This window comes from Hypanus sabinus, unplaced genomic scaffold, assembly GCF_030144855.1.
Source record: "Hypanus sabinus isolate sHypSab1 unplaced genomic scaffold, sHypSab1.hap1 scaffold_716, whole genome shotgun sequence".
Lineage (NCBI taxonomy): Eukaryota > Metazoa > Chordata > Chondrichthyes > Myliobatiformes > Dasyatidae > Hypanus > Hypanus sabinus.
The window spans coordinates 174,528-199,006 of record NW_026781568.1 but is presented as its reverse complement, the minus strand read 5'-3'; positions in this window follow the sequence as shown (position 1 = coordinate 199,006).

The window sequence follows — 24,479 nt, the reverse complement described above, 5'->3', positions numbered from 1 at the left end:
ATTCCGCTGCCTGGACATTTCCCTCTAAAATACGCCATTGTAACGCGGAAAGGAATATCGCAATTCCATTACAGTCTCTGAGTCAAGACCCTGGTTCTGTCCCCCCAACAGCCATGTGGGATACTCAATCCTCAAGTACATCAGCTGTTCCACAAGACAACTAAAACATCCGTTCGCAAAGACAGGCGGAGATGGACAATACAATGCTAGGTCAGCTTGAGAAATTCACGGCTCTTGAGCAAGTAAAACAGAAATTGAATATCGGGATTTGACAGCATCCCTAACTATCGGAAAATAGAATAAGTCGTCAGTCTGACCGGGCGTTTTCAACCTTTACCGAATATAAACGTGGAGTTACGAATATATATCAAGCAAACAAAAAGGACAGACTGTATTTGTGGGTAACATAGAGAGCAGTGGACGTGACATGCGTGTTGTGTGCGATAACAAAACTATGGTATAGCTACCTCCAGAAATAGTTTCAGCATCAGAACTCGACTTACCAGAGATGGCAACAACAGCAAGAATTGGGTAGTAAATCGGAGCAAAGTTCCAGAGCGCGATTTGGATCCGCTGTGATAATGTCAGTTCATCTGAATGAGTTTTGAAGTGAGCATCCCCATTGAAACGTTCTGATCCATTGGAGTAACTTTCCACTGAACTGATCCCAGATTCAGACCCAGTCCTGAACTGTCCCACTCCACTCTCCAGAGCTTGTGCGTCGGAACTCCAATTCCCGGGTCTGTTGAACAATGTCATTACCGGAGGCGATGCTCGTACTGACAATCGTTGGAGGCAAACCCTATTTGTTATACAGAAGCATGCTCCAATGACTTAATCAGACCTCATGGGTGTTCCCTTAATTAAACCCAGTGGATGAACAGGTGCAGTTAACCCCTGCATTGACAGTGAAATAAAGTGGCAAAGATAGAGTGGAGGGAACAATATGAAAGGATCGGGGTTTAAACTTATTTGTCATGAGCTTGCAGTAGAGAAACTATCACCGAACATTTCGTCCAGACGGCTGGCACATTAGACAGCTGATTGTTTGTTTGTTTGTTTATTTTTTAAGTACACGGTCTGTTGTTCACTTGAATGAGCGAACGGTGATAAACTTTCTAAGGCTCAAGGACAGGATTAAAACCTCAACTATCCAAACGTGGAAACAGATAAAAAAAAGACAAGTTATAAAACTAGAAAGCTTAGAAACCACAAGGACCCTGTGAAATTTCGATGTCGAAACATGATAGAGCGTATGGCGGATAGTGATGCTCCACCAGGAATATTGCATTCTCCGGTTATACTTTATCCTGTACACTCGGATCTATACTCAGCATCATCCCCCATCACACTACGCTCGCTTTCCATAAATTAGAATTCCATGTAATGACTCCTTTAATCACTGAGCGAGGGACAAGTAACCACTTCTTCTCAATTACTTTGCACCGTCAGAAGCTTCTGATGATATTTCTCCCCCCCCCCCCCACCGAATCCGCATTATTTGCAATGACGAGAAAATCTGCAGATGCTGGATATCCAAGCAATACACGGAAAATCTGGCTGAACAGCAGGACAGGCAGCATCTATGGAAAAGTGTGTATAGGGGATGGTTCACGTTGAGGCCATTCATTAGTACTAGCAATAGAAAATTGAAGGCCTACAAACGCGGGCTCAAGAACTACTACTTCACTTTAGACCAGCAGTGTGAAGCTCCGCACGACATTCCTCCAGTTTCCGACAGTCGGCAGTGTAAATCGACGTTGATTGGATGAGCAAAAGTCGAGTTCACCAAGGGGATAACAGTTATGATCATCTAAATACGAAGATGAACAAAGATGGGCAAATAAAAGACTCAAATTTAACGGGGAGAGAAACCCTGTCCGCCACGGAATTAACCCCAGTGAACTGTACACCCGGATGTCTTCTACTCCATATTCTTTTCGCGGACAATTATAAGATTCATCTCGAAAACTCTGCTCCCTATCTCTGCAGTGCCTTGAATGTCTCCTGGTAAAATGAAATATCTTTATTGTCATTGCATAGTACAATTTGTCACGCACCGATACAGCGGAAATGAATTTGCAGCCCTCGTACTCAATGCTATAAAACAACAAATAAAATGAATAAACAATAAATTTTAAAAAGTAAACAGCCAGTACAATCAATGTCCAGCAGTACAAAAACACAACTCAGATGATAAATACTGATTGTTTTCTCTCAACTTTTTCGGTTCGCTTACTATCCAGATATAAAACTGTTTGCATAAATACTCCGCTTTCGCATAATTCTGCTTCGAGTTTCCATGCCTCTCCTCGCTTGCTCGCTTGCCTCTACTTGCTTTAATGTAGTTGCGGGGCAATGTGCTGTCGTGCTCGCTTATCTGCCTCGTATTTCATAATCCGAATTCTCACCACAAATCTCTACCGGGTAAAAATGCAGGAATAAGGGGTTTCGCAGTTCAAAGTATCTCAGTGCTATAAAAGATGAGGCAGTAGTTGAAATATATCCGCTAAAAAGTTGCAAGTAAATATATTTAATTTCAGCAACTTGGTCCGAGATCGTGCTGAGTAGAGATGCCTGCCTGTTTGCTGGAATAATAGAGACATAAAACGCTGCGCTAAAAATCGACCCTACGGCTCAACTAATGGTGCAGAAGCATTATTCTGCCGTGTCCCGTTGACCCGTAACCGGACCATTCCTGTCCATAACCTTCCCATCCATGTATTGGTACACGTTGAAGTAGAATCTCAGCCCTCCTGTAACTCATTGCACACTCCCACCACCATCGAGTGAATAACTTCCCCTTGATGTCCCCTTAAACATTACAGCTTTCACATTTAGCCTCACGTAAATTCAGTGTAAAGAAAGCCTGCTTGCGTTGACCCCATCTATATCCTTCATAAATGCACAGTATATATCTTACTCAAATCTCCCCTCATTCTCCTACACTGTGGGGAATATATTCACAACTTATTAAACTTATCCCTTAAGCGGCAGACTCAAGTTCCAGCACATTCCGGCAATGTTTTTTTCTGCACACCATTGTATGCCTGTGTCTTCTGTAGGTAGTAGTACCATCTTGTTCCCATGGTGTCACGTGGCTCGGCGCCGTGTCCACGGGGGCATTAGACGAGGACTGGACGCTCGGGGCCTTATGACAACATGTCGTATGAGAGCAGTTGCTGTGTATCAGAAATCCTGGTTATGTGAACACTAACGTCCGGTAGAACAACTCTGAAAAGTATTGACTGCGGCCGGGATTACCCATCTTCTAAAAACTCTGCCCAGAGGAAGGTGATGGCAAACGATTACTGCACAAAAAATGCCGCAAACTATTATGGTCATGGAACGGGTATGACCGCTTAAGTCTGATAGGCACCAATGGCATCCAGCAGCACGTGGTCGCGGAACTCTTATTGAAATGCACTCGCATTCTCTGAGGTCCACACTCGCTAAAACTGGCCAAACTGGTGTGGTCTTCGCCATTCCCAGTCTCCAACTTCGCTCTATTTCGTGGTAATGTGCTTTGTGTGTGTGTGTATGATCCTGAACTGCTCGCCGCTCCAATAATTTCATCTGTGGTGCCGAGGACTGTGGCCACAAATGACTTAGGATTTTATTTTTTATCTCAATAATATCCTGCTATCTGTCGAGAATGATGTTAATTTGAGCCGTTTTCATTCGTGAAACCACTGAAATAATTTAATATAATTTACATAGAGATACTACGCAGAATAGACCCTTCCAAACCTCTGAGCCGCGCCTCCAGCAATCCATTGATTAAACACGGTATAGTTTAAAACGAAAAATTATCCTCATAAAAGGCAGATCTTTGGACTGTGGTAGGAAACTGGATCAATCGGAGTAAACCCACGCATTCACAGAAGATTCCGACGAACCGAGTTGTAACGGAATGGCGGTAGTCGCTACCCTGAAACATTTCACCATTCACACAGCCTCTTCCACGATCAGTGGAATGCAGATTGCTTGCATTTACCATATCTCTACCCTCTTTGAATTTCTATATCTCTACCAAATCTTCTGCCATTCTCCTGCATTTTCAAGAATGAACCCATTCCCAGTAAGTCAGGTACTCAGGTCCGGGTAACAATCCTGTAACTATTTTCTTTACTCTTTCAATCCTATTGCAATGTCGTTTGTAGTTAGGTGGCCAGAACTGCACACAATACTCCAAATTAGACCTCAACGACATCTTTGATGTATGAAGGGCAATATGCCAAATGATCATGTAATCTCTTTACGACTTTCAAGGGAATATGGTTCAGTGATCCTACATTCTACGGCACTCCTCAATGCCCTGCCGTTTAGTAAGTGTGTGTGTGTGTGTGTGTGTGTGTGTGTGTGTGTGTGTGTGTGTGTGTGTGTGTGTGTGTGTGTGTGTGTGTGTGTGTGTGTGTGTGTATGTGTGTGTGTGTGTGTGTGTGTGTGTGTGTGTGTGTGTGCGCGCGCGCGCGCCCGCGCATTAACGAAAGTATTCAATGTAATTGCAAATGGAGCCGGGGTGTGCCGCGGCATGTAAAATGCAACTACGTAGTTTCAGAGATCATATTAGATGTTAATCACGGTCTTTCCCCGAGAGAAGGAGATGGAGACTGAGATAAACAGAGAGAGAGACAGAGACAGATAGATGGGGGAGAGCTTCTGTCTGCTTCTTACTGTGTTGCATGTCGAATGATGGGTGGTTGTTGATTATAGAGGGTGGTAAAAGAGAGAGAGGGGATAGGAAGAGAGAGAGAGAGCGGATGAATACATGAATTCGAGATAAAGTCGGAATGACGTCGAGAAATATAACAGAAGTCCTACATTGAGTAAAATGCGGGACGCTTGGAAGAAGTGGCTCACTGTGAAACATGACGAATTTAGTTTGTGATGTACAGTAGGATATATAAATATGTGGTATATCATAAAATACCTCCGAAGTCAGTTTAAACATAGTAACTCTATGGAAAATACTTCATACGTTATACTTTACTGTCACCAAACAATTGATGTTAGAGCGTACAATCATCACAGTGATATTTATTTCTTTGCTTCGCGCTCCCTGGAGTACAAGTCGAAGTAAATACAATAAAAATTTAAATTATCAATCTTAATTAGAAAATAGAAAATGGAAAGTAAGTTAGTGCATGTCCGGTACGGATATTTTGAAGGTACGGCCCAGATCCCGGTCAGGATCCGTTCAGCAGTCTTATCACAGTTGGAAAGAAGCTGATCCCATATCTGGTCGAACGAATCATCATGCTCCTGCACCTTCTCCCGGAGGGAAGTGGGACAGAAAGTATGTTGGCTGGGTGGGTCATGTCCTTGATAATCCTGACAGCACTGCTCCGGCAGCGTGTGGTGTAAAGTGTGGTGAGGTGTAAATGACAGCAGCATCGAATATCATGTAAATTTAGACTGATCTTAACTGTGTTTAAAAATGTATCTGACATTTACGGTATACATTTCAGACAGACAAACTTTAAACACACCCGCCCAGCATTGCAGTAGAAGCATTTCACACTTCACACCAACAAGTGACCAACTGCATTAACGATTTGTTCAGTTTAATATCCGCACGAAATAATCAGAATCATTGAGAATTTGATGTAACCACCGGCTGCAACTCTCCAGTTCACCACTTCTCTCAGCATTATGAAGGGATCATTTTCTCCGTAAATGCCAGGGAAGTCTCTACCCATACGCTGCATCTTCCTCGTGAGCCCGCACTGTTTACATATCTACACACTGCCATTTGTTACCCAAACTAGGAACAAATTCCGCATGAATTGAGCTGGGAAATTGTCAGTTCAGGTGGACTGCATGCCCAAGCTTCAATAAAAAAAAAGAAAGAAAGAAAAAAAGATGCGAGAAGAATTTATGTGATCAAATGGCTTCTTCCGGAGTTCGGACACTCCCGGAACATAGGACAGTCCATTACATGAACTTCCGGCCCATGATATCGGTGCCTTCCATGATGCCAAATACAACCAATCCGTGCAGTCCATCTGCTTCGTTTCATGTACCTCCCGAGAAGCAACCGAATGTCGCTGTCACATTCGGTCTCGTGCATTTGTCCAACTTGATTCTTTTAAACCTATCCCCTCTCATCAATGTCCGTGTCCTCGACAATTTGTCATTTCGAACACAAGAAATTTATTCTGGTGGCCGACAGTAATTTGCGTTCCTGATTTTGTAACCTTCAGTCAGGTCCAAGGGAAAATAATTAGTTAATCTAAACCTTCATTTTCCGGCACAGTGGTAGTCTCCACTGCTTCTAAACGTTTGCCAGATTCTACCTTTCCCGAACTACAGTAATTCCGAATGGCAGTCACCGACGGTGTGAATAAACTTTCTTCCTCCTGTGCTTCACAATAAACCAAAGCCCACTGCGCGTTGACACACCTGTTGTTGGAACAGATTGCTCCCACTTGAACCCATTTATGCTTCTCATCATTTGAATTACACTGTTACGTCTGATCAGATTGTTCTACGTCCTCCGAAATGAAACACTGTCTTTTCAAAGGCTCCTCATTGGTGAAATATTAGATCCCACGTAATATTCACCCATGTCCCACTTCTGCACATTCATGTAGTGCAATCACATCTGTATCGAACTGTGACCATCAGAACTACACATTTTATAGCATCCGTGAAACAACTTACTGTATGTTTCATAACGCCCACATCTCCACATCCTGACTCTTCCTTCTGCATTCTCCACACAGACCCTCACTCCCACATCTCCACATCCTGCCTCTTCCTCCTGCATTCACTCACAGACCCTCACTCCCACATCTCCACATCCTGCCTCTTCCTCCCGCATTCTTCGCTACTTTCATAAAGTGGGTAATAATGCTAAGTAACATTTTTGAATTATTCACTTTTAATTGAAACTACAGACGTGCAGAAATATTCAATAGGTTCGCCTTTATCCTAGGTGGAAGAAGATCGAATGGTAACATGATCGAGACTTATTAATTCACAAGAGGTGCAGTCGGGTTAGACAGCTAAAGTGATTTTCCTGTAATAAAGGGCGCAGAGAAAGAGTTTAAAATATATGACAGAAGAAAAATCGCAGACTCGTCACTGAGTTTCTATTTGGGTTCACTGATATACGGTCGGACAGATGTATTAACAACGGAATGCAATAGACGAGTCTGTCAGAAATGGAGGTGTGATGCTTCTGCAGTCAGATAGCAATAGGAAATATACAACATGTGAATGAGGCCTAGCAAAGTGTCAAACACAGTCGAAAGCACCGGTCTTTATATCACAGATTGTAAGGGCAAGTTTATAATTCTCTCTCCCTCTCTCCTGCACTCTCTCCCAGTTTCTCATTCCCTCTACTGATTTTTCTCTCATAGTCTTCTCCTCATTCTCTGTCTCCCCGGCTTTTCTCTCGCATTTATCTCCCCCTTCTTTCTCTCTTCAGACTCCCGGACACCTGTCTCTCCATATCCCCCGATCTCTTTCTCTTCCCTCCTGTCTTTTACAGTCTCTGCCCCCCCCCCCGCCTCCAGTTTCTCTCCAACTCCGGTTCCTTAGCCCAACCCCGAACTCTATCCCACATTCACGCTCCCTTCCCAACCCCATACGTCTGCGCTCCTCCGAGCTCTCTATCGGCCATTTTCTTTCTCCTACATTCACTTTCTAGAACCTGAGGCTCTCTTTCTCAGATCAAACTCTCCCCTCCCTTCTCTTGCTCCCTGACCCGGTTTAACTCTTTTCCTCAGTGTCTTTCTTCCTCCGGGCCATCCCACTCGCGGTTTCTCCCCACTCCAAATCTCTCTACTGCAGATCGTTCTCCTCACCGCGGTCGCACTTCTCATCCAAGAATACATCACATTACTGGGCTCTCTATATCCAACCACCCCGCGGAATCTCTACAGAGGGCTCCCTCCCTGTCTCATTCTCCACACCTATTGCCAAGTCTCATTCTCTCAAGTCTTCCACACTCTGTTACAGATTGTTTCTCTCCCGTCTCTTTCTGTCCAGTTCCTTCCCCTCTCCACGCACACTCTCTCTACGCCGTCACCTGTCCGGTCCCATACTCTCTTCACTTCCAGACCTACCTGTCCCCGAACGTCTCTCTTTGACCAATCTCTCTCGCCCTCTCTCTCCCCTCGTCCCCGTCTCTTTCTTTCGCTGTCTCTTCCCTCGTCTACATTCTCTCCCATGTCTCTCTCCCTCCACCTCTCTCCCACCGTTTCTCTTACTTCGATTCTCTCCCCACCATCTGTCAACGCATCACTTTTATCTCCGTTCCCTTCCCCCCCCCCCCGCTGTCTCTGAAAGTTTACCAGCTTTCACATAAAAACTAAAATTATAATGAACATGCGATTGTACTGGAGTGAATGCAGAGGATGCAGTTTGCTCGGATGGAAATTTATTACAAATCAGGAAACGACGTTCCTTCCTTGAAGCAGACTATGAAATGGGAATTTCCATAGAAACCTGTGCAATTATGAATAGCATGCATGAGTTCTGTAGTGCTAACTCATCTCATTAACAGATTTATATAATATCAAGGACATGTAAGGGTTACTGTAAGTTCCTGTAGAGTATTTGACTTTCCTTTTCATTTCATCGTTCTGCAAAAGTCTAACGAAACGAATGGAATTGATTTCTACTGTTCAGGTGTTGAATATGTTGAGTGGGAATATGATGCTGCAGAATTAAAAACAAATACAAAAGCGGGAATGTTTAATAATTGGTGGGGTGTTGAGGTGTGGGTGGCCGAAGAATCTGTTCCTGTGCGGTGTCTCTCTCGGGCTCTAAACCTGTTTTATTCCCGCCGCTTTCACGTTCTCATATAACGGCCGGTTCTGTTGTGTGAAGATAGAAAATACTAATACCTCGTCTGGCTGGAATTAGATATTGTGTTTATTAATTAGTTGAATTATTGACGACAGCGGATATTTCGCTGCGCTGATGAACTGCTCTCTGAACTTGGACTGAGTTACCCCGTAGATAAGCGTGTTTGTGCAGCAACTTTATATCATCCGGTGTGTTGAAATATGTATTCCGAGTCGTTGTAATTATTTTGATCTAGCCCGGCAATGGTGTAATAAAGGAATTCATCAACAATCACCGACCACAGGATAATAAAACTTCCCGGAGATGGTGTGAAGTAAGATCACAGACCTGCTCCTGCTCTCCATCTCCGGATCACTGCGTTTCTCTGTCTTGCTCTGACCCTTCAACATCTTACGGCCGCGACTATTCACTGTAATGTGTCTGACCGTCAGAGCGTTAAACAGTAGTATTAAAACAAATGCCAGCATAACGGCGGAAAACGGCGGTGTCAGTATAGGAGCCCGGTTTTGGAATACAGTCCCAGGGTATATTGTCTATCACTTACTTACAGAGCACATTTTTACAAAAAAGCAGAACACCGGTTGTTGTCAGAACCACAGCCGCAGTTTTCCCGGTGCAATATTTTGCCTTCGGCTTCTGGCAACAAATGGCGACAAAACAATCAAACGTGGAAGTGACAGTGAACCAGACAGACATTTCTGCGGCTGTCTTTTTCAGGAGAAAGATCACACTTCATACTAGAGTAATGTCCAGGAAAGTCCCTGGAAAGTAGTAATAACTGACCCGCCACAGAATGATCTCAAAGACGATAGATGCAGATCCGCCGTCGCCATGGCAACCAGGTAGCGAGTGGTACAGATAGAGAGGCCGCACTTTCCGCGGGACAAGATAACAATCGCCACGAAACTCACTGCGAGAAGAAAAAAAATAATGCGTGAATTGCTGTCTCGCCACTATCTGTGTCTCAAGGCTGATCTTAAGTGGAAAGTCATAACAATCGAACTTTAAATATACAGTAGCTCATTTCTGGAAGTTTAAACAGTTTACATTGGGTGTGGCAGATGCCTCAAACGAGTTCATACTTGATGAAGGGGTACTGTACTCGGTACCGGAAGAGGAGTAACGTTTGGGAAGGAACATTTCCAATGGATCATCGAGGGCTCTTTGGAGAATTCAATTTAAATCTCCCAGCATTAGTTTGTTTGTTCCCCACTCCCACCCACCCACCGATGAGTAGTCTGGGCACTTTGGCATCTTTCTTAACGATGTTGACTGCCTCGTGTTGACTATCCGTACGGCGAAGCTCTGCTCTGCTCTGCTCTGCTCTGCTTTGCCCTCCAGCTCTGCCCGTTCACAGAATTGAAAGTTGAAGTCAAATTATTTTCCCCCATTCGCATGTCTTTGTCTCCGCCTCGATTCCCCGTTTGTCACGCGCCCACAGAAGCCCCTTTTGCCTCTCTTATTTTATATTCTGCAACTACTGTTGATCGGGGTTATTTCACAAAATGTCAAAGTGTCCGATCAGACGTTTCCAATTTTCACTTCTAATCGTTTAGCCTGACTCGCTGAATGTTTCAGGGATCTTGCACGTTCTTGCTTATCCCACCCAACGACCAAAGAAAAGACAATACCGGTACTTGAAAACATCTGACTTTTTTAGGGTTTGCTGCAAATTACTGCATCATTATTCCAAATGCTTCGACGTTCGTGGTCCGAGAGCGGGCGTATTTCATGAGCCTTACTCCGTCTGACATTTAATGGACACCGCCGGGTTGCCTCCTAACCCTTGGACACATGGAGCAAACTAGCTAACTGAGTAGTTCAGAGCATTATCTGAGAGACTTTCAGATCTAATCACTATAGTTATTTCGATACACTATAAAGAAGACTTTGGTGAACGCTACTAGGCCGAAATGCCTGTTAATGTCAAAAACGTTCTAATATTGTGTTGAATATCTCGGACGAGTCCATTCGGGTCATGCGTTCCCTTCAGATTTGCAGAAATATCTTGAAATCTGAATGTAAAGCCTGTCGCGTTGTTTCGGGCCGAGACCCTTCGTCAGTAATAGATGCTGCCTGCTGCGTTCCACCGGCATTTTGTGTGTGTTGCTCCGTTTTATCACAATGTCGGCTCCACTCTCACTGATACAACCCCATCATAACACTGTCGGTAACTGAATGAGTCCAAATACCGATCTCACAGAAAAACAGTTGTTAGTTCGTCTCTGTTCTTACCAGGAACACCAATAATGGCAATGGTCAAGTAATATATCTTTCCCACAAGGTACAATGCTTCAAACATTCTGTGTGACATCCTGCCTGTCTTCCAGCTGCATATAATCCTGACGAAGAAACTCTGAGCAGCTGAATTTCCACGGTCATTCATTTATGCTTGACCCAGCACGCTGAATATCCAATACTGCACAAGACTGACGTGCCTTCCAACAGCTGGGGTAAAAAGAATAACCATGATGTCACTGAAATATAATCCCAGTTGTGATGCGGAAGGTTGACAAAAAGTTGCAAAATCTCAAATAAGAAGAAATGATGATTTGAGAATTCAGTGAATGTTGTTACTAAATATTCTTAGGCTCACCCCCCGGTTTCAGGATTATTATTTATGGTCTTGACAATTCCGAGAATCCATAGACTTTGTAATGATAGACCAATGAGACAACGCCATTCGGCTGCTCTGTTTCATTCTGGGAATTGTCTCTGTTATAGATCTTACAACAGAAATATAAAGACGAATATGTTATTATCACGCTCCTGTAATTTAGTGAAGAGCCTTAAACTAATATCGCAGCCAGGGTTACGCAGATACTGAACGCATGCAAACCGTTAATCAGTTTAACTGCAACAACCACAAATTTCTGGACGAAGTCAACAGTTCAGGCAACATCTTTGGACGTGATTAATCTGTCGACCACTCCGGACCAGACCCTTCATCAAATTAATTAATTCTGAGTCGAGCATGTCAGTTCCATCGATTGAAGCGACATTTCTCAGTAGCCAATCATCTCAGTTCCTAGTCCCAATCCCTGCCGGACTTGTCGGTCAAAGTTCATCCCGTGTGCCACGATGAGGCTACTCTCAGACTGGATGAGCTACTCCTCAAATTCCGTCCAGGTGCCCTCCAATCTGATGGCGGGATTTCTCCGACTTACGATAATTTCCATTTATTCGTTTTCCTACGCTGGAAATCTATCACTTTTCCTGACCAGTCTATGAACTTCCTGTACTGCACTTCCTCCTTCCCATTCTTCCCGGATCCACACTCCTCTTCTATCAGATTCCTTCTTTTGCGGACCCTTGATTTTATCTCACTTACCTCCACCCAGCCTGTTATTTAACCCCCTTCCCCACTCATGAGACTTCACCTATCCACTTCTAGGTTGTGCTGCTCCCCTCCCCCAAGGTACTTCTTCTAATATCTTCCTCCTTCCTTTTCATCCCCGACGAAGGGTCCTGGCCCGAAACATCTTCTATTTATTCATTTCTGTAGATGCTGCCAGACCTGCGGAGAACCCCAATGGTGTTTGTATAAGCATTCAAATGGTACACATGCATTCTTTCACGTACTAGACCAGTAGCCGTCAATGTTCACACGGGTATGAAGCAATGTACTTCAATCACCGTGTACAGGACCCTCGGATTGGTGCAAATGCTTAATCGGACAGAGCATCTGCGTTCATTACACTTGTACCAATAATGACTATAGTTCGGCAGATGAACAAAATTGTTCGTCTTGTTGTCAGGGAGTCGTAATAACTTATTTGACAATCTGAGCTGCACTTTCAAGGTATATATAACGCAACGTTATATTTTCTGTCTTTTCTTTTGCGCTGACGTGTTAGCTTGATGTGTTTATGTATTTAAATTGTCATAAATAGAGTCATTCATTGTGTCTAGAGACTCCATGCCGTCGTAACTCAATGAATTATTGGTTATGGGATTCAATTGGTCATTTAGTCAGATAGCTACCGAAGGATAGACAGGGGTCAGTATTGAGGTACGAGATGATTACCTTCCATGCGTAAGCTGGGCTGGGATATTCACAGTTGGACGGAATTCTCGAGAGTGCTGATGTAGAGACGGACAAGGAAATGGAATTTCAAACACCAATGATGGTGGCGATGCGGATTAATAATATGGTGTACAATACAGTCCGAATACCTGCCTCCACTGATGGGAAAGGTCATGATGGAGTCATCGATAATAATGGTCTGATTAGAGTGTTGTAATGATTCTGATCCACATAGGTAATGCGTGTGATTACAGTGGAGCCGAAGCTTTCACCATGAAGTTGCCGAACATTGAACTTTTCAGATAGCAGCGGATAATTTGTCATTCTCTCATTGATCTGAAGGAGGGAAAGGTGATTCGTACATTAGTTTAAAAGTTATCAGTGGCATACATTTGTTCAGTATTGAAGCAAATTCTCCATATCAGGCGCATCAAGTGCGAAGGAAATACGCTTCATGGATGTGTAACGTTTAGAGTAAATTACCGTATTTCTGGTCGTGAGCTATACTATCTCCTTTTCAATAGCTTGATAGGAAGAGATAGGACGTTCTTCGTTTTTTTTGATATAACGATTTGATGCAACGATTTAGTTGCAGACCTGTCGATCCCAGCCACCGCACCTCTGTGTGCACAGAAAGGTCTGCATTCATTAGAGTGAACAAGGTAACACACGCGAGTTCTCATGGACAAACATACACTCTTGTACCATTCCTGGTTTCTCCGCCCCGACGACTTAGCCAAGTTGATGCTTTCCAAAAGCCCCAGCATATCCTCTTGGCTAATATTTGCATTCTCAAGCTTTTCAGTCTGCTGCACGTCATCACTACAATCACCAAGATGCTCTTCCACAGTGAATATTGAAGTAAATTATTCATTAAGTACCTCTGTTATTTCTTCCGGTTCCATACACACTTTCCCACTGTCACATTTGATGAGTCCTATACTTTCACATCTAATCCTCTTGTTATTCACATACTTGTAAAATGCCTTAGTGGTTTTCCTAATCCTGCCCGCCTAGGACTTCTCATGGACCCTTCTGCCTCTCCTAATTTCTTACTTAAGCTCCTTCCTTTTAGCCTTATAATCTTCTAGATCTCTATGATTACGAAGCTCTCTGAACTTTTCTTAAGCTTTTCTTTTCTTCTTGACTAGATTTACTACGGCTTTTCTACATCACGGTCCCTGTACCCTACCATTACTACGCTGTCTCATTGGAACGTACCTATGCAGAATTCCACTCAAATATCCCCTGAATATTTGACACATTTCTTCCGTACCTTTCCCTGAAAATATCTGTTCCTAATTTCAGCTTCCATGTTCCTGCCTGAGCCTTATAATTCCCCTTACTCCAATAAAATGCTTTACTAACTTGTCAATTCCTATCTCTTCCTATCAAGCTATTGTAAAGGAGATAGTATAGCTCACGACCAGAATTTGTAACAGTTTCTTCACCCAAGCCATCAGACTCCTCAATACCCAGAGTCTGGACTGACACCAACTTACTGCCCGCTACTGTCCCTATTGTCATTTTTTATTATTCATCGTAGTACCTGTACAGTTTTGTGCACTTCATGCAGTCCTGGGTAGGTCTGTAGTCTACTGTAGTATTTCTGTGTTGTTTTACGTAGCTCAGAGAAGTTTTTGTGTTGTTTCATCTAGCACCATGGTCCTGAAAACTTTGTCCCGTTTTGAACTATGTAGTGTACCAGCAGTTATGGTCGAAATGACAATAAAATCAGACTTGACTTGAGTTATGATCACTATATCCAAAACGCTCTCCTAATGAGAGATCTGGCAGCTGACCAGATTGATTTCCCAATACCAAATCAAGTACATTTTCTCCTCTTATAGGCTGATATACATATTGAGTCAAAAGATCTTCCTGAACACACCTTACAAACTCCATCCCATCTACTCCCCTTGCTCTGGGGATAAGCCAATCGATATTTGGGAAATTAAAATCTCCCACCACGACAACTCTTATTATTACAAATTTCCAGGATCTAATTCCTTATCTGCTTCTCGATATCCCTGTTACTATTTGGCGCCTATACAAGGACACCTAGCAGAGTTATTGACCCCTTCCTATTACTAACCTCCATCCACAGAAACTCCGTCGACAATTCCTTCATGTCGTCCACCTTGTCTGCAGCCGTGACACTATTTCTTATCAGCAGTGCCACGCCTCCACCTTTACTACCTTACTCCCTGTCCTTTCTCAAACATCTAAAACCCGGCACTTGAAACCATCAATCCTGCCCCTGAACCATCTAAGTCTCTATTATCTCCACAAAATCTTAGCTTCAAGTACTGATACACGCTCTAAGCTCATCTGCTTTGTTCACAATACTCGTTGCGTTAAAATAGACACATCTCAAACCGTCGACCTGAGTGCGTCCCTTTTCTATCACCTGTCTATCCTCCCTCACACACTGTCTCCAAGTTTTCTCTACTTGTGAGCCATCTGCCTCTTCCGCAGTCTCTTCAGTTCGGTTCCCACCGACCAACAATTCTAGTTTAAACTCTCGGCGGTAGCCTTATCAAACCGCCCTGCCAGGACACAGGTCCTCCTGGGATTCAAGTGCAACACCTCCATTTTATACAGGTCAACCTGCCGGAAAAGAGATCCTAATGATCCTGAAATGTGAATCCCTGCCCCCTGCTCCAATCAGTCAAACATGCATTTATCCTCCACCTCATTCTATTCCTATGATCACTGTCGCGTAGTACAGGCAGTAATCCCGAGATTACTACCTTTTGGGTCTTGCTTCTCAAATTCCTTCCCAGCTCCCTATCGTCTGTTTTTAGGAGCTCTTCCCTTTTCTTTTATGCCATTGGTACCAATATGTACCACGAACTCTGGCTATATTCCCTCCCACTGATGGATATCTTGGACCCTGGCACCTGTGAGTCGAACTACCACTCAGAGAAACCACGCAGTTTCTCTCCTGCGTCCACAGAATCGTCTGTCTAACCCGCTAACTATAGTCCCCTATTACAACTGCCTTTCCCTTCCTTTCCCTACCCTACTAAGCAACAGGGCCAAACTCTGGTCTACAGATACTACCACTGTTACTTCCCCTCGGTAGTCTGTCCCCTCCAGCAGTACTTAGACAGGAGTACTTATTGTAAAGCGGGACAGCCACAGGGCTACTCCCTAGTACCTGACACTTCCCCTTCCCTCTCATGACTATTACCGATTTTTCTGTCTGCTGTGGCCCGGTGTGACTAACTGCCAATAACTCCTTTCTGTCACCTCCACGGTCTCCGTAACCGGGCGAAGTTCATTGAGCTGCATCGGCTTCTTAAGGAGCTGCAGCTCGACATATCCGGTGCAGTTATGGCCGTCCGGGAGGATGGGAGACTCCAGGACTTCCCACACCTGACAGCGAGCATAGAACACCGGCTTCACACACATATTTCGTTTCCGCAATTAACACAGGTAAAACTACATCACCTCGTCCCGTTACCGGGTAAGCCTTTTTGACCCAAAGCCCTATCACTCTTCCTCTCTCTATCTCCGCTGCCCGCTGGATATGACGGTCTTCTTTTTAAACCTGACGTCAGGGGGATTTTTGTTTTCACGCAGAGAATGATGTGTGCGGGGAATGCTCTGCCGTCCGCAGTGGTGGAAGCGGGAACAATAGAGTCTTTTAAGAGCCTCTTAGATAGGTACAAAGAGCTGAGAATTATAGAGGGCTATGCACTACGGAAATTCCAGACAATTTCTAGAGTAGGCTACTTGGTCGGCACAACGTTGTGGCCGTATAGAAACATTACAGAAATTATAATTTCTATCTTCTAAATTCTATGTTCTGGTAAAGTGTATTCTAAGACAAAGCCATGATTTGTCATTGTATTTCCTAAATATTATTGCACTTACTGGCTTTTAGCGGTATTGCTAACACTACTGACTTAACGTCTTTATCACTGAGACAGTTTGACCAGTGAATCTCCTGAAATGAGTTGTTTGTGAATTATAACTATTACCGTTACTTGACTGTGGAGATGTGGCTAATGAATGCATACGGTTGGCATCTCGGGCTTCTGGAATATGAATACGTTGTAAAAGATTAAATTAGGTGAAGAGAAAACATTCACTCCTGATTGTGGAGAAATTTACAGTAGTTCATAGTGAGGATATACAAAAGCTATTGAGAATATAACAAGCTAATTTTCCCGGATGAATTTAAGCAGAGCTGACCATACACCAATTGACTTTCAAAGTCAATTTATGATCAAAGTACCTATTAGTTAGTATATCTGTAGAACGCTTTCCGGCTGACATATTCCGTAAATATGGTAACCATTGTAGAATCAATGAAAGACGATACAAACAGCGGTACACATCCAGTGTTCAGAAGAAAAATAACTGCAATTACAAAAGTAAATAAAAAAATAAATAAACAAAGAAACAAAGAAACAAATAGATAATAAAATGCAAAGAGAAACTGGAAACTATCCAACACTTTCCATCAGCCTGCAACAGTTTAATTCCATGTGAATTACACAGGTAAAATAAAGTGGTACAGAACAGTCACCAAAATCCACTCATAATGACATGTTTCATTGCAAAAAGACAATCCTGCTCCAGTTTTATAATCACAGCCTTACAAGTATATTGCAACTGATCCATTATTACATATAGGGTAATACATGATAAACGTCTGGATATAATATTACAGGATATCGAAGCAAAAGAAAAACAATATATTTCATGAATATATCGATTTGAATACAGAAGTACAGAAATGAAAAAGGAGAAAAACTCGAAAAATGCTGAAAGAAAACAGGAAATTGAAAGTCTATGGTACACGGAGAGTGTATACATTTTCCCGATTTTAATATCTACAACTGGTTCCATCCGAATGTCACTGCACAATAACAGTGAACAATTCGTTCTGCGGCAACGTCTGTGTAAATTTCCCGAAAGCCACAATACTAAACACGACTGGAATAGTCCGCAAGTTCCTGGCGATTGAGTAAGAGTGTGCTTGTCAATCTCGACAGCTCAGGCTTTACAGATTTAAATACATAATAATAAATATGCGATTGTACCGGAGAGAATGCAGAGGAGATTCCACATGCAGTTTCCTCGGATGGAAATTTATTAGAAATCAGGAGGCGAGATGACATTCTTCCCCAGAAGGAGATAACGCACTGAGGTTCTCCATAGAAATTCGCAAAGACGATTATCAGAATTCCTGAGGTCTGCAGTGTTAAATGCTTCTCCAAAGCGAAGGACTTGCGCAAGGTTTACTGCAGGTTTCGGTAGACTTCATTTCCGTCTTCTGCAAAATGACTGAAGTGACGAGTGAGTTGCATTTCTGCCGATTTGGTCTCCAATATCCTCAGATCCTGAGCCGCTGAGTTGTTATCCAAAGGGATGTGGCGGTGACGAGAACGGGAACTTGGTGTAAATAAAAGTGGGAGATGGATGTTTCGGACCGCGGGAGGCCATTTGGTCCGCTGCACTCTCAGTATACATACGTTAGGGAAACCAAAGGCAGCTTCTGTGATCGGTATGAGGAAAACTTGTGCTGAGTCCACGCCGGTAGGAGAGTACCCGCAACGAATGACTAAGTAAACGCTACTTTGATCTATCTGAATCAATACCCAAGCGGCGTTTGCCTTCAACACTTTCTCATTCTCTGCATTTGAATGTGGCACCGCTGTCTCTTGTCCCAGTTCCGACGGTGAGTATTGAGATAGTAAAACAAGTAACTGGTTGGTAGATACAGCATTGAGCTGGAGATTAGAATCACGGAAATAATAGTATAATTGTAGAGTGCATTTGGATACGGAAAGCGGCAGGTAATTAATGCCTTACATTTGCGATACCGTAAGCTCTGCTCAATTCATAAATCCTCTGAGAAAAGCATAATATTGTTGGACCAGGCTTATGAAGATTGTTAATCTGGTGCAATGTTAATCAAATGTTTCTTTAATAAACACACCTCGAATGACAAGAACACTTTTCGAGCCGGGAACCTTTGCAAATGAACTAGGAAAGAAGGGGGTTTGTTTTGCAAATTTACGTGTTCCTATTAATCCTAAGCATAATGAAAATAAATGGAGTTGTATGGATATTCCAAGGTGCGATCCGACAGTTTTGTAAAGGAGGAAATGCATTGCAATCCGAAATTGATGCGGAAACAGGAAAATGTCGACCAATGCGCATCTAGGCGTGAAAACGAACAACAATGAATTTTGCACCGTCCTGCACATTTATATACTGCATCTGGGAAGTAAATGGGTAAATACATGTTTGGGTGTAGGGTGTGGGTGTGAAATAGACACCGCTAGCCTCAGAAGTGATCTCTGTCAAGAGAATGATGGTAGTGTTAAATGAATATATCACATCGACATTTATTCGTGGGACTGACATAGGTTTGTGAGTCACCGCAGGGGACTCTTCTATCGGTGGCATATCAACATTATAATGGATGAAGTGTTGAAGTTCTTCACGGATATCCTCGGATACTGGCCATCTGTACCCCGGGATATTATAGGAAACAAGATCAGAGATCATTGTGACCTCTGCAGAGAACTTCGCGCCCTCCTTATCAAACGTTACTGTTTCGAAAGTCCGATAGATATCTAAAGATGTGCCATTACATGAAGGAAGCAGTGATTCGCCAGGGTAGACGAGTTTTTCAACGGTGGGGAGTCAGCTATTGGATGGGATTCAGCTGCGCGGGATTTGCCCGCAGATACAATTAATGTCGCCGGCCGAGCAGTCACTTTGAAATCGTGGGGAAATAAGTGACGTGGAATACAGTGTAGGAAGGTGTGGATGAAGCATTTTGGAACGAAAGACTTATGTGTAGCAAGTTTTAACCGAGGAGAAAAGTCGGAAATAAGAGATGCAAATGGAGCTATGTCTTTGTTCCTGATTTCCTGATGGCTACCTAGCAAGTTATTTTGGCATTAACGGGGACAAATGCAGTGCTGGAATTTATTTGAAGCAGATTCTAATTTGATGACAAAGACATTGTAGAGGCTTTGGGTGCAGTGAGGACACGAAGTTTTTATAGTTCTAAGTGTTTCTGGGCGATGGAAAGAGATTGGGTTGAGGATGATTCACCCATGAAAGAAACGTGGAAGAGCTCGACAGAAAATATAGCCCAATTCTGCTTCTACACACAGTGGTGCAATGGTCTTTACCGTGCAATTTGACCGTCTGAATTAACCATTCACCCTTCGCTAAAATCCTTTCTCAAGTGTCTTTTGACAGATTCTACATTGAAATTCTATGCTACTTCCTAAAAGCGCTCAAGGAAGTGAGTAATAAATGCTGCTTCCTCACAGTTTCATGCAAGAAAACTTCAGAAATAAACTTTTTGCAGATGATAGTTGTGGCATGTTGAGCTATTCCCTGTGCAGATGAATACATCACAAAGTTGATACAAACTCACTCGAAGCAGGTATGCTCACAGTGGAAGTTAAGGTGTCTGTACACGAGGATGTTGACTGCTTATAGCGAGTTGGAGGACGTGCCGAAGATGTACACAATAATCTGAATCCCTTTGCAGCGCTGTTTCCTCACTATGAGTATGGACCAGGTCCGATCTGATCTGTGGCGCATTCCGTGTAAATACCGCCTCGGTCTCCTTGTGACGCCAATATTTCTGTCAGGTGCTCTGCTTCCTCTCCGTCGCCGCGAAGCAACGGCTTTGTAGGTCATTTGACCGATGAGCATTAGGATGGGGTTCAGGTTTCATCGTCAAAAGGGGTGTGGCGGCGACAGAAGCGGAAATTTAGTGTAAACAAGTAAAAGGTAGCGGGGGTTTAATATTTGCTAGGAGGGGGACGTCGCGGGCTGCAGATGCTGAAGGGTCTGTTAGTGTGCTCTGTCCCACTCGCGCTCTAAACCGGCTTGATTCACCCCCACCCCTGCCACGTTCTCCGAGGAGCGCCAGATCTGCGGTGTCAAGGTGGAAAACACTGCAATCGCCTCTAAAAACAACATAAATATTGTATTTATGAATTAGTTGAATAGTTGACGTGAGCAGATATTTCGCTGCGCTGATGAACTGCTCTCTGAACTTGGACTGAGTTACCCCATAAATAAATGTGTTTGTACAGCAACTTAATACCACCAGCATGTATCCGGATTGTTGAAATATGTACTCCGAATCGTGGTAATAATTCTGACCCAATCCAGCAATTGTGTTATAAAGAAACTCGGCAACATTCACCGACCACAGTGTGATGAAGCTTCCGGAGATGGTGAGAAGTAAGATCACAGACCTCCTCCTGCTCTCCATCTCCGGGTCACTGCGGTTCTCCGCCTTATCATTACCTCTCAGCCCCTTACGGACGCGACTAGTAACTATAATATGTCTGACTGTCAGAACATTTAACAGTACTATTAACACGAATGGGAGTAACAGGGTTAGAACGGTAGAGACCCATCTATATCCCACCCATCCGGGACACGTGTAGTAGCCCAGCTTTGGAATGCAGTCCCAGGGTATATTGCCAATCAGTTTCACAGGACTATACATAAAGAAGTTGGGCACATTTTTAAAACAGAGCAGAACGCCGGTGGTTGCCAGAAGCACAGCCGCTGTGTTCCCGGTGCAATACTTTGCTTTCAGATTCAGACAACAGATGCTGACAAACCGATCAAACGTGAAAGCGACAGTGAACCAGACAGAACAGCCTGTGGCTGTTTCTCCCAGGGAAGAGATGACACTACACACTTCCAAAGAAGCATAGGGCCTCTGTAGTTTTAGTCCAGTGCAGTCCCAGGAGATTTCCCAAGTATGGGTAGTGCCAGTCGACTTCCACATCTATTGCCTGATGCAGATGGGAATGCAGGGCGGCTTCGCCTTCCTCAACTCCAACACCAACTCTTTCGTGTTCATGCTATTGAGCAACAGGTGATTCAGCACACAGCACCACACTTCCGTCCTCACCTTCTTACCCCGTCTGATACAGCCCACAACGGACGAATCTGTGGGTGGCAGGACTCCTCGATGCATTAGGATGTCCGAGGTACTTGGTGAACAGGAATGGGGACTGGACTGTCCACTGCGGTGCCTGTGTGTTTGGAAAGCAGCTCTTTAATCTCACATTCTTTGGCATTCAGAACATGTGGTCAGTAATAGGGGACACTAGTGGAGTATCTACCTGCATTTCCGTGTGCTTACAACTAGTAAAACAGGCGTTATGCTGTAAAAGCACGGAGAAATAAAATAACATGACTCTCACATTGCGGCCTTTATCGTTCAGATGGGTGAACATCCATCCAAGATAAAAAAAAATAGGCAATAGACAATAGGTGCAGGAGTTGGCCATTCGGCCATTCTAGCCAGCACCGCCATTCACTGTGAACATGGCTGATCATTTACAATCAGTACCCCGTTCCTGCCCTCTCCCCATATCTCTTGACCCCACTATCTATAAGAGCTCTATCAAATTCTCTCTAGAATGCATCCAGAGACTACGCCTCCACTGCCTTCTGGGGCAACGCATTCCACATATCCACCACTCTCTGGGTGAAAAAAGTTTTTCCGCATCTCTGTTCTAAATGGCCTACATCTTATTCTTAAACTGTGGCCTTTAGTTCTGTACTCACCCATCAGCGGGAACATGCTTCCTGCCTCCAGCATGTCCGATCCCTTAATAACTCCTTAATACCCTCTCATTCTTCTAAATTCCAGTGTATACAAGCCCAATCGCTCCAATCTTTCAACATATGACAGTCCCGCCATTCCTGGAATTAACCTTGTGAACCTACGCCGCACTCCCTCAAGAGCAAGAATGTCCTTCCTCAAATTTGGAGACCAAAACTGCACACAATACTCCAGGTGGGGTCTCACCAGGGCCCCGGACAGCTGTAGAAAGACCTCTTTACTCCTATACTCAACTCCCCTTGTTATGACAATAGACAATAGGTGCAGAAGTAGACCATTCGGCCCCTCGAGTCTGCACCGCCATTCTGAGATCATGGCTGATCATTCACTATCAATACCCAGTCCCTGCCTTGTCCCCATATCCCTTGATTCCCCGATCCATCAGATATCTATCTAGCTCCTTCTTGAAAGCATCCAGAGAATTGGCCTCCACCGTCTTCCGAGGCAGTGCATTCCTCACCTCCACAACCCTCTGGGTGAAGAAGCTCTTCCTCAACTCTGTTTTAAATAACTGACCTCTTATTCTCAATCCATGCACTCTGGTACCGGCCAACAAGCCATTATCTTTCTTCACTGCCTGCTGTACCTGTATGCTTTATTTCATTGATGCACAAGAACACCTAGAACTTGTTGTACTTCCCCATTTTCTAACTAAACTCCATTTAGATAGTAATCTGCCTTCCTGTTCTTTCCACCAAAGTGAATAACCTCACACTCATCCACATTAAACTGCATCTGCCATACATTTGCCCACTAAACTAGCGTGTCCAAGTCACCCTGCATTCTCATAACATCCTACTGACTTTTCACACTGCCACCCAGCTTTGTGTCATCGGCAAATTTGCTAATGTTACTTTTAATGCCTTCATCTAAATCATTAATTTATATTGTAAACAGCTGCGGTCTTAGCACCGCACCTTGCAGTAGCCCACTGGTTACAGTCTGCCATTCCGAAAGGGACCCGTTAATCGCTTCTCTTTGTTTCCTGTCAGCCAGCCAGTTTTCAATCCATGTCAGTACTCTGCCCCCAATACCATGTGCCCTAATTTTGCCCACTAACTCCTATGTGGGACTTTATCAAAAGCTTTCTGAAAGTCCAGGTACACTACATCCACTGGCTCTCCCTTATCAATTTGCATACATCCTCAAAAAACTCCAGAAGATTAGTCAAGATTTTCTCTTCGTAAATCCATGCTGACTTGGACTGATCCTTCTACTGCTATCCAAATGTGTTGTAATTTCCTCTTTTATAATTGACTCCAGCATCTTTCCCACCACTGACGTCAGGCTAAGCGGTCTATAATTCCCTGTTTTCACTTTCCATCTTTTCTTGAAAAGTGGGACAACATTAGCCACCCTCCAGTCAGCAGGAACTGTTCCTGAATCTATAGAACATTGGGAAATGGTTACCAATGCGTCCACAATTTCTAGAGCCCCCTCTTTAAGTACCTTGGGATGCAGACCATCAGGTTCCGGGGACGTTTCAGCCTTCAGACTCCACTTAGGATCTTTCTTCCTCTTTGGAATGAACTGATCCTGCACCTTCTGCATTATTCCCAGAAATACCTGTCATTGTTGTTCCACTGTCTTCCCTGCTAGGGTACTGTTCCATTGAACTTTTGCGAGCTCCTCCACCATAGCTCCACAGTTCACTTTGTTCAACTGTAATACTGACACATCCGATTTTCCCTTCTCTTTCCCAAATTGTAGGTTAAAACATATTATGGTCACTACCTCCCAATGGCTCCTTTACCTCGAGGTCTGTGATAAAATCTGGATCATTGCACAACACTAAATCTAGAATTGCCTTTTCCCTGGTAATCTCCAGGACAGGCTGTTCTAAGAATCCATCTCGGAGGCACTCCACAAATTCCCTTTCTTGGGCTCCAGTAATATCCTGATTCTCCCAGTCTACCTGCATTTTGAAATCCCCCATGACAACTGTATCGTTACCTTTGCTTCATGCCAATTTTAACTATTCATTCAACT